The sequence below is a fragment of the Tursiops truncatus genome, chromosome 4 (genome assembly GCF_011762595.2).
Source record: "Tursiops truncatus isolate mTurTru1 chromosome 4, mTurTru1.mat.Y, whole genome shotgun sequence".
In the NCBI taxonomy this organism is placed as follows: Eukaryota; Metazoa; Chordata; class Mammalia; order Artiodactyla; family Delphinidae; genus Tursiops; species Tursiops truncatus.
The window spans coordinates 90,918,846-90,931,198 of NC_047037.1; the positions used below are offsets into that span (position 1 = coordinate 90,918,846).

General features: G+C 36.3%; 1 protein-coding gene across 1 annotated transcript in view; it reads left to right on the plus strand.

Moving 5' to 3' along the window:
• Positions 1–12,353, plus strand: part of LOC109547760 (zinc finger MYM-type protein 6-like) — an 834,957-nt gene that overhangs the window by 743,960 nt on the left and 78,644 nt on the right. The gene's annotated exons all lie outside the window — the stretch shown is intronic.

Here is a 12,353-nt window from a genome sequence, read left to right on the forward strand (position 1 = left end):
AGATTAGAATTAGGAGGTAAAAGTGGGAACACAGAAGAAAGATTTAGTCTAGGAGATATTTCAATGAGTCTCATTGAAAAATTGTATGGATGCGAAAAAGAAGACCGGCAGAATGTGGCTTTGAAGTCAGGAATGCCTGAACTCTGACACTTTCTCTCTGGATCTTGAATATGTGCTTAACCTCCTTGAAACTTAGTTTCCTCACCTATAAAATAAGAGTCAGGATACCTACCATGTCGGTTGTTTGAAGGATGAAATTAAATACCATACAATGTGCCAATGCTATCCCTGGAATTCCTTAATTGCTAGCTATTAACATCATGCGGATGGCAGGTTTGGAATTTTCATCAAAGCATATTATTAACTGAGATACTAATGATATCACTTATTATGTATAGTATCAACAATAAACATCTACTGAGCATTTCTTGTAAAATACAAAGAAGCATGCGATGCTGACCCTTTATATTAATGTTTCACAATTTTCCAGCAAAGATAAGAAAAGTACATAAAGAGGAAACAAAAAGTCAAACCACCATATGATAATGCAATAAGAGAATTACAGAGTACAATGAGAATTGAGAAATGAAAGAGCTTATTTTTGGCTAAGGGATGAAGAGCATAAAACCATGATCTAACTCTTAGAAAACGAGTAGAATTTCAACATACAGAGATGGGATCATACCAGATTTTTGGACTAGAGTGAAAAAAGACACATTATTAGGAAAATGACAAGAATACTCTGGTTAAGGTGGCTAGTGTATATTGGGAGAATAATAGAGGGAAAGTTATACATAGTTTGCAGGTGGTTTTGAGTGATAGGCCAGCACTGAATTTTATCCTTCAAGAAGCAGGGAGGGAGGTGACATTTTTTAAAACAGAATGACACTATAAAATTGGTAATGTAAGAGATTAACAGACTAAAAAAAATGAAATTGTGGTGCTGGGGCAAGGTAATATAATTGGTGAATTCAAGATAAAAAATATAACTATTTTTAGCCATATACTTTAAAACAAGGATCCTTTATTTGAGGAAAAATTCACCCTTCGTAGTTGTGTTCCCTCTAAAGATTGATCTGTTGTCTCCTTTATAACCAATTGTTTCTAAGGGTAAACCCAGAGTCCCAGATATATAACTGATATCAAAATTCTAAGGAAGGGCTGAGAAGGCTACAAAGAAAACCAGGAGTCCAGTGAGATAGGTGCATATGAATTTGTGTGGATAGTATTTTGTTAAGCTGGGATTCTTCTTCTTTTTTTTTTCTGGAGGCTTTTAAGCCAGGAATGTCCTCTATTGTTCTAAAATCATGTTATTCAGAGGAGAGCAGACAAAGAAGGAAAGTAGATGCATTATAGCATAGTTGTTCCTTCTCAGAAATCCTGGGTTCAAGTCCCAGCTTGCAATAGTTCTATAATAATGGACAAGCTGCATAATTTCTCTGTACTCCAATGTTATCACCTTTAAAATAGGGATAATAATACTTCATAGGGATATTGTTAAGGTTGAATGACAATATTCATTGAATCAACTAGAAGGATATCTACCACATGGTAAATATGACATGATATTTAGCTTCTGTTGTCTTTAGTGTCAATCCTTTTTAGGTAGAATCCATTGTAATAGTTCAAGGATATGTTAATTATAGTTCAGACCAAAATGTTTAGCAGTAGAACTGAAAAAGTTGAGAATAAAGAATATTTTGGTAACAATAGCCCTTGAACTCATAGAACTGAAAAAAAACAAAACAAAACTGTGGAGCCAGTCCTAAAAATCTACTAGTCCTAAAATCCGCTAAAATAAAAACTTGTGATTGGGGTTAGTGCTTGGAAATTGAGCCACAATAGGGAGTTACTGTGGAATGCAGCATAGTCAGTTTGCTGTGGAAAATGAAATAGAAATAACCTAGAGGATGGAATAGAGTCTTGAATAACACCCAGATGAACAGAATGCATTAAGAAAAAAGGGACAAGATGGGACCAGAGGATTAAATGGAAATCAAAAATATGCTCTTTCAAAAGCCCAAATAAAAAAAGTAAAATCTCATAAAATAAAATATGGTGATTTACATGGATTTAGTGTTCATTGCTTCAAGTTCAGGGAAGTGGAGACTGAAGATAGAAAATAACTGGGGTTGGAAATTACCAGGCAAATGATGTCCCTTAAACACACAATATTATTAGAATCATGTGAAACAAAGTCAAATATGGAGGAATATGTGGCTAACAGATAATAAGAAATAGAGGTCCAGGTCATCTTTGCAAAAGTGAAGTAGGCAGAATCTGGATTTAATGGTAGCATTTAAAAATTTTTTGTGGAATATCCTGAAAAAAAAAAAGAAAAAAATAAACCCACTGGGCTAGAGCTTGTTTGATACTGGATACCATGAATTTGCAGTAGGCAAGATCCACATGACTTTCTGTTCTGCAGCCCTGGCCAATAAAGGAGAAAGCAGACCAGGGGGTAATCCAAGGTTCAGAATGGGTGCCTTCTGAGTTAAAAACCATGAGACAGTCTTAGGGAGTAGCAAATATGGCATGAAAATAGATGTTCACAGAAGCAAATTAGCACCCAAATAAGCTCTAGAACTGGTCTTACTTCTTTTGAAATAGAACCAAGCAATGTCCTGGCAGCGTACATTATAGTGGTGGGTGCCTGTTGTTTTATACGCAACTTGATTGTTTCTTAAAGTTGGCTTTAAGCCTTAAAAGAATATGCATTTGGAGTCTAAGAGGGAACCAGTAGCAGAAGAACTATAGCAATTAAATCCATGTTTAGCCCTCTGCTAACCCTTTTAGCTGTCTCAGCCTGACAGTCTGCATTTGGCAAGGGCGCTGCTCAGTCTGCTTTGCCCTCTTGGCAAGGCAGCCATCTGGCCAGTTGCACCTGCTTCCAACAGTCCTACTACTCCCATGAGCCCTATGTTGGTTTAAATGAAGTGAGAGCTAATGGGACTTGAATTACATGTGGAATGGGATGGAAATGTGTGAAAAGGAGGGCTAAGCAAAGCCAATTAGCTAACCTGGAATGGATAAACTAAACTGAGTAATTGGAAAGAATGGCAGAACAAGGTTAGACAAAACAGCAACCAGGATGATGAATGTTCTTCGAAAAAAGAAGCTGACAAGTTCATGGTCTGGGGGGGAAAACAAAACTCCATCTGCCTATTCAAGTGGCTCCAGCTTCTCATTCATATTAAAGATAATTCTGAGCTGTGCTCTAGCAGCATTGCTGAAAGAAATTGCTTCAGGGAACAGGCTTCCTCTCTCCTAACCTCTGCTTGATGACTTGAGGAACATAATGAGCGCGGTGGTGCTGTCAGAGGAGCAAAATCGGTACCTAGAAGAGATTAAATTGAATGTAGGGGAAGCCTCCAAAATAACATACCTTTCCTCCTTGCAGAAACAATGATATTTTAACGTAAAAATGGCTGAAATGGTCTAGATGTGAATTTTGCTTCATTTTATATATCGTTTTGGACTTTTTCAATCTCTTCGCATTACTGTTTTAGCCATACCTACTGCCCCACCCCCTCTTTGTACTAGTTCACACTAGCAAAATATATGTCACAGGATTAGAATTCCCATTGTTTTCTATACTGGAATACTGAGGATTGTATTACATGGTTATGTACCATACATGATATATACACTACTATAATAGTTTGTGAAATTTCACAACTTTATAATAGCTCTGTCTATGAAATAATTAACCTTAGATGCCCAGAATATTAAGACAGAAACCTTTTGAAATTACTTGCCTCAGAAGTTAATCAGCAAAAAACATAGTATACTGAAATTCAGTGCACGTGTGCACATGTATATATGTTCAACTATCTAATTCGTTGTTAATTTTTCCTCAAAACTAACAAGTTACCAAAAAATATCTACATGTCTTAAATTTAGATTATTTATGTTAATCGGCACGTCTCTGAGCTAAATATTTCAGAAAAAATGGAAAACTATTTTCTATGATTCCAAAGTTATATAACAAATCCACATGTGCCCCTACATTTACTGAGTTTTGCTTCTCCATGAATGGCCCGGGAAAGAGTGAATAAATTCTTTTAGAAAAGCTCAGTTGTGACAACATATAGACATTTTTCCTATTTTCAAACATTTTCTGTTTACTCTATAACTCATATAAACATTTGGGCACTTATCAAAATTAATCATTTTGGTACAAGGGAAAAGTTTTAGAATTTGAAAAGGCCAACTTTCAGTGGATGTGGATGTATGTGTATGTGTTTAATGCCAGACACTGCAGATAGTAGGGTATGAAGTTGGTGATTTTATGTCTATCTCCACATTCTATTTCTGTACTTCAAGTCTCCACCTCTAAAGATTTTCATGTGGGTATCATGGTAGCATATGATAAAACTCAGAGAGATTAACAAAAAGTCATACAGTGGTCTTCTTTGGGGTAGTTTGAGCTATACAGGTTTTGCTTTGTGTTTATCCTTCATATGAACTCCTGAAATACATTTAATAAATAATGAAAAAGAGTACTATTAAAGTTTATAGAAACCACTATAATAAAGAAAAATTATTTTGACTTCAGGAATCTTCCACCCAGAGATTATCTTCTCTTTATCTTATCTGGCCCATCATTCATACACACACACACACACACACACACACACACACACAATTGCTAAATTGACATTGCTTTTAAATTGGCATAATGTGTTTCTTTTATCAATGACATAAAAAGAAGGCTTTGATTTAGAAGTGATAGCAGCCACTTAAGAAAAATTTCATTTATTCACTGTAAAGATCTCAAAATAACCCTACTCTATCTGGGATACTCTGTAGAAGGAAATAAAATGAGATTAACGGAGCCAAATGCCAAGAGCAAGCAGTAATTAGACAAGCCCAGAAGAGGTGCCAAACCTTCTACACTACCATAAAAAAATGAAGAGAGACACTGACATGGCACTGTGAACACTGCATTTGAATTTCACATGTTTTACAAGATTCAAAGATTTCATTAACGTTAGGGAGAATTTAGGATAAGCCATGTAATGAAATACTTGTTTAGAGGCTTAAATTCAGGTTTGAAAGAATTTAATGTAGTTGTGTAGATTAATCAGGATACTTAAACTCAGAACTATATGAATTTTCTTTGTAAATTCTCGCTTACTTTCTGCAACTCACCTCTTCTCTGTATTTGTAGATTTGAAACTCTCTCCCTTTAGCTATTATAAGAGATGAATTCTGTGATGTTAATGAAAGAACTTGTAGAATTTGAACTTCACAAAAGCATATTATGATTATCATCATCTTCATATTTCAAAAACTTCTTCCAGACACAAATGGGGCCTCAAAATAGAAGCAAAATGAGACAAAGGATTAGTTGACTTGCAAATGAATTGGGAATTGTTTTAGAGAGACAGCTGTATATCTATCAGTAGATCATGTTATTTCAAGCATGGGATTGGCTTGAAGACAGTATACAGAATTTAGAAATTAACTGCAGTAGTGCCAATCCTACTTTTGCCTGTGGGGAAGGAGGGCAAGATGGATATATTTAGCAGTGTTGCATAGAAAACTTCATTGCTTCCATGCCTCCTGGTAATTGTGCATCTCTTTCCTTCTCATTCTTCAAGAAAATGGAGACTTTACAAACATATCTTCCTCTATCGTTCCACCAAAATTAGTAGTAATAATAGTGAAGGTGATGATGTTGATACCACAAAGAGAACAAAGCCACCACTAGACAGGGATGGAGCGCACAGGTTAATAGAGAGCTGCTACATCACAGACCCAGGGCCAACATTGTGCAAAGCATATGTGAGGGTACCAAAACCAATGACTTGAAAAACTACAGTCATACAAAAACCTTTATAACAAGGGCCTAGAAATATAAGAAGCTGACATCCCAACATAAATGATGTGGAACAAGGCAATGTTCTAATAAGAACTGCTTCATGAAGTGCAGTGGTTAAGGGTTGTTGTCAGTTGCTCAGAAGAGAGGAACTCAAGGCTGAAATCCAAATCTGGTATACTAACTCTTTATCTTTACTTCATTCTGTGTGAGTATTTCGTAATCTCCCTCAACAAAATATTGTCATCTCCACACGTCTTAATTTAAATACCTTTAATCTCCGTTACTAAACATATCTTATCTAGTAAAACCAATGCAACTATTATAGTTAAGTTTCTAGTTTCCAATGTAGGAAAAAACCAGTAAGGAGTACCCCTTTTCAAGTTGTCTTTCAAAGCTTCTATTCATTAGATATGGGGCATAAAAAAGAAATCCGGAAGACTCTTCTAACCTGAAGATATAAAACATTATAGTCAAGATGGTGGTGATAGAGCATATTTTAGAAGCAAAGCTATTAGATGGTATCAGTTCCCACCTTTGGCATATCTAGACATATTTGAGAGCCACAAAAATGTTAAGTCCAGAGGTACCATTTTTTCACTCTGATTTGCCATTAAGCAATTTCTTAGTGAGGCTCTCTAGCCAGAGATTTCTCTGATGTCACAGGATGAAAAGCAGAATTACCAATAAACCGATCATTGGTTAATACCATCAACTCATATTGCTTTTAACCACTGAAGACAATTTCTTCATTAAATCCCAATCCTCTTTTTGAACTAGATCTTTTTCATAACCAATCAACTGATAAATGAAGCCTCACATTGTTTAGAAAACTATGCTTGTCACGGAGCCTACCTTTGTCAGACCATCTCCCCAGAGAGTCCCATTCATCAGGCCTTGTCAAGTTGCATTACTCAGCCTCATTAATGCCACCTCACAGGATGCAGCACTACATCCCTCCCGGAACTGCCTGATAGACAGCTTCTCCCTGCACAGACTTCTCAGGGGCCCTTTGAGAAGTGCTTTATTGAGGGCTCTGGTGAAGGGAATAGCACCTTAATGAAAGACATGTACCAGGGCATAATTAACTCCTACTGCAGCCCATGGCTGTCATCATCAGTACTTTCATCGATTTGTCACCTATGAGGATGACAACTAACTTTTCTTAACTGAAAGCACAGGTGATAAGAGAAACTAAGTAAAAGTAGAGGAGGAGTGATTTCAAAAGCTGTTTTAATAGAAATGTTTTATATTCTGTTGGCTGAAAGAAGAACCAGTCCTTGATCTCTCAGCTGGTGTAGTTAGATTAAGGAAAACAGCCTCAGGAGAACAAAGTCAGAACAAAGGCCAGAGATTATCAAGAAAATCATTTAGCACAAGAGGTAAATGTTTATTTGAATTGTGACAGACACTGTTAGTAGTAGATCAAGATGTCATAGATTTAAGCTTTTTGTCATTGCAAATACTCTGAACACAGAGTTTGAATGGAGGATCACTTAAGACATGACAATGTATCCTGGAATTAAAGGTGACAGGAATGAAAAGCAGAGATTGATGACAACTGTTCTCCTTTACAAAGCTCTCTACTGTTCTTTTCTTATTTTCCTAGTGTCAGCTTCTTTGAAAGAATTAAAATAAATGAAAAGATTATTTATTTACACCTGCTTTAAAATGCTACACAGGCACGTGCACACACAAACACACACACACTCCCCATTCAGCATTGTTCCAGAGTTATATGCAGCTTCCGCTCTTGTCTAATTGCCTTTGCAGAGCAACAAAAGAAGTAAATGACTTTTTTTTTTTTCTTACTAAGCTGTAAATCAGATTCCTGTCAGCCATGGTGGCATCTGTGGGTGTAGGGCCCCTTTAGAATGACAGTGTCCAATTACGAACAAACATTGCTGTTATCCCCAAGGAAAACAGAATTCAGAGGATCTGTGAGATAGCATATGGCCAAAGAATCTGATGGTTTGGTTGCTTTTTGACGGTACAATATCTATTTAGTATTAATAGTGGTAGGCTATATTTCTATCCAGGTGGAATTCACAATTTAAAAGGGCAGGTTTAAAACACCAAGTGCTAAGCCTGTGTAAAACTAGTATGTCTAGTCAAGGGCTCTCAAAAAATCTATAATTATCTGGAAAGCCCTGTTGTGGAGATTTTCTTTATTATTTATGGAAGAATATTATTTTTATCCCAATTTTTAGCATCCCTTTTTTCACTCCTAAAAACACTTTCCACTGAATATTTATACCCACACACAGTCCCTTATTAAAATTCCAAAATCTAAGAGCTCCCAAATCTTAGAATTTATTTTAATTTGTTTGGTGGTAAACTCTGCCCTAACATGAACCAAATAGCAGTGAAACTTCACGTGAACTTATATGAAGTTCTTCATTTTTCCACTTAGTGTGAATATTGATATACTGCATCCCAGTGTCTTTGATCATAGGACACTGACCCAGGCTTAGAAGGGATATTATGTAATATATAGTAAATGCCCTGCCTTACCTTTGTCACATTGAAAAAGTGCTAAATTCTGAAATATTTGTCTCCAAGGAATCCGGTGATTGTAAAACTGTATTCTAGTCTCATTCTACCACCTGATCCTGGTTTTTCTCATAATTATAATTATATGTTTACGTTGGAAGTTTTGAGAAAGAAACTTATCTTTTTTTTTCCTTTGGCTGTAAGAAAAACTACTTCTGCATTTTCAATTCTTTCTAGATCCATTCCTTATCTAAAGGAGCCTCAGACTAGCCCTTAAAAGTATTGTATGAAAGAGATTTTTTAAAGATTAATTGTAGAAATTCTGAAATAGGTAAGTGGACCTGGACCTGAGATCGTTCATAAAGCCAAGAGCTGCCTGCTTCATAAAAACAGAATTAGTCATGTTTCATCCACCACTGACTAAAGAAACTACAAGAAAGAATGCAGCCTGCCAGAGACTAAGGGTGCAAATAGTCACACACCAGAAATTTAAACTCAAGCCTGGTCATTCATAAGTAGATGAAGTTCACATTACACTATCCATGGTATGGAATGCTAACCTAAGTAATCAAAACAAATACTGGTCCAAAACACTACTATTGGTTTTTTATTGCTGTGTAACAAATTACCACCAACCTAGTGGCTTAAAACAATACCTGTTTATTAACTCACAGTGCTCTAGGCTAAAAGACCTGGCAGACCGAGCTGGGTTCTCTGCTTACAGTCATATAAGGCCAGAATCAAGGTGTCAGCTGGGCTGAGCTCTTATCTGGACATCCTGAGGAAGAATCTGCTTTGAGGCTCATTCAGGTTTTTGGCAGAATTAAGTTCCTTGTACATGTAGAGTTGGGGTACTTGTTCCTTTTCTTCAATTACATCTGAAAAAATTCTTTGCCAATATGTCAGTGTTCAACCCGAGAAACAGAAGAGATGTATATTAAGGGATTTATTGCTAGGAACTGGCATATATGAGTGTGGGGATTGGCTAGGAAAGTCTGAAATCCATTGGACAGTTTGGCAGGAAGGGCAGGCTGGAACGGTTGTCCACAGGCAGAATTTCTTTTGAGAAGTCTCAGTTCTGCTCTTAAGACCTTTAGCCTGATTAAATCAGTCCCACCCAGACTACCTAGGATAATCTTGCTAATTTAAAGTCAGCTAATTATGGACTTAATCACATCTACAAATACCTTCAGAGCAACTCCTAGATTACTCTTTCACTGAATAACTGGGGACTAAATCTTAGCAAAGTTGGCATATACATTGAGCATCACATGTAATATAATCATAAGGTAACATCAGGAGAAAAAGGTCATGGGGGTCATCTAGAATTCTGGCTACTGCACCACTGAAACTCCTATAGCCACAAAGGAAATAAATGACTCTACATGTCAGAGCACTTCAGATTCCCCAGAGGCCAAAGAGTCTTACTAAAAATGAACTCCCTTTCAAAAAAGTGCGTAACAGATGAGGAAACTATCACCTTAGGGGCTACTTGGTAGATGCAACAAAGAGAGGAACTAACACCAAGAAATGGAAACAATATTACAATCTAAAATGAAATATGAATACTCAAATGGTAAATGATTAAGACAATTTAAAAAAATATAGAAATCACAATGAAAGTACTAAGCTGTGGGAAAGAAGAGCCAAGTTTAAGGTAGGAACAAATTCAACATTCAGAAAGGAAATATATAGCCCCTCAATTTAGAAGTAACAAAGAAAAAAACTACATTTTAAAGACTGTTAGTTGATATGTTCCACTGAAAAAATAGACCAAGAGAAGGTGGGCTTGAAAAAAATTCATAGAAAATATAGCTCAAAGAGATAAAGTTATAGGTCACACAAAAAAGTAGTTTTGAATCATAGAGGATAGATCCAGTGTGTCCAACGTGTGTCTGATAAAATTCTGTAAGAGAAAACGTGAGAGGCAGTATTGAAAACAAAAAGGCCCAGATTTTCTTGAGTTTAAGAAATATAGAACATCAACAATATAGAAATCTTTTTTAAAAAAATATTTATTTATTTATTTGGTTGTGCTGGGTCTTAGTTGCAGAAAGCAGGCTCCTTAGTTGCGGCTCGCCAGCTGCTTAGTTGCGGCATGTGGGCTCCTTAGCTGTGGCATGAGAACTCTTAGTTGCAGCATGCATGTGGGATCTAGTTCCCTGACCTAGGATTAAACCCTGGCCCCCTGCATTAGGAGTGTGGAGTCTTAACCACTGTGCCACCGGGGAAGTCCCAACAATATAGAAATCTTGAAAATATCTCAGAAAAAAATCATAAGATACATAAAAAAATAATAATTAGGGTAAAAGTAAAAATTTTCCCAGAGAACAATGAAATAATATCCTGTGCTGAGTAAAATGATTGCCATAAACTCAGTTAAGAGAGAGGTAGAATAATACTTTCAGTCAAAGACTCTGACAGTTTATTACTTTCAAAATGTACTTTACTAACCAGGAAACTGACACCAAAACAAAGAGTGGGTTGTAGGAGAAATGTGCAAAAGAATTGATGAAGATGTTTGTAAATTTACATAATCATTGACCATTACTACTACTGCTACTACTATTACTAGTAATATTAATAATAACCAACTGGGAAGAGGCAATGGTTAATAACAAACTGAAAATAAAATACTGAAAATAAATAATCAGGAAGATGGGAAAATGGAATAAATACTACACAGTATTTCAAATAAACCATATCAACAGAAACACATCTTACAGTGTTGAATGAAAAAAGTTGAAGTAATGTAAAGTAACACTGAGTAAAGAAAGTAAGATGCAGAAGAATATGCATGGTGTTACACCATGTAGCTTTATTTAAAAAATACGCAGAACTATACAGAACATTGCTTTGGATGTGTACATACATGATACAATATTTTAAACCATTTTTAACTGAAGTATAGTTAATTTACAATGTTGTGTTAGCTTCAGGTGTACAGCAAAGTGATTCAGTTATACATACATGTATTCTTTTTCAGATTCTTTTCCATTATGAGTTATTATAGGCCACTGAATATAGTTCCCTGTACTATACAGTAGGTCTTTGTTGTTTATCTATTTTATATACAGTAGTGTGTATATATTAATCCCAAACTCCTAATTTATCTCTTCCCCCTCCCTCCTGCTATCCCCTTTGGTAACCATAAGTTTGTTTTCCATGTCTGTGAGTCTACTTCCATTCTGTAAATAAGTTCATTTATATCATTTTTTTAGATTCCACAAATAAGTGATATCATATGGTATTTGTCTTTCTCTGTCTGACTTCATTCACTTAATAGGATAATCTCTGTGTCTATCCATGTTGCTGCAAATGGCATTATTTCATTCTTTTTTATGCCTGAGTAATATTTTGTTAAAAAGTGGGTGGGAAGGAAGCACACCAACTTCAGGGTACTGTGTTTGTTTGGGAAGGGTGGGAAGGAAATGAAAACAGAGAGGGGTAAAAAAAGAGTCTTTGGTTTATCAACAGCATTTTATTTCTTAAAAAATAAAAACTTCTGGGGCTTCCCTGGTGGCGCAATGGTTAAGAATCCGCCTGCCAATGCAGGAGACATGGGTTTGAGCCCTGGTCCAGGAAGATCCCACATGCTGCAGAGCAACTCAGCCTGTGCGCCACAACTACTGAGCCTGCACTCTACAGCCCGTGAGCCACAACTACTGAGCCCATGTGCCACAACTACTGAAGCCCGTGTGCCTAGAGCCCATGCCCCGTAACAAGAGGAGCCACCACAATGAGAAGCCCACGCACCACAACGAAGAGTAGTCCCCGCTCGCCACAGCTAGAGAAAGCCCGTGTGCAGCAACGAAGACCCAGCGCAATCATAAATAAATAAATACATACATACATACATAAATACATAAATTTATTTATTTAAAAAAAACTGTTACAATTCTATTTCAGTAATCCACGCAAGAGATGGCCTATGACAGTGGCTCAAAAAAAAAAAAAAAAGAATTAATGAGACCTTTCAAATGTAAAATCAGAATGACTTGATAATCAATTTTGTACGAGTGGCAAAGGAAAATGT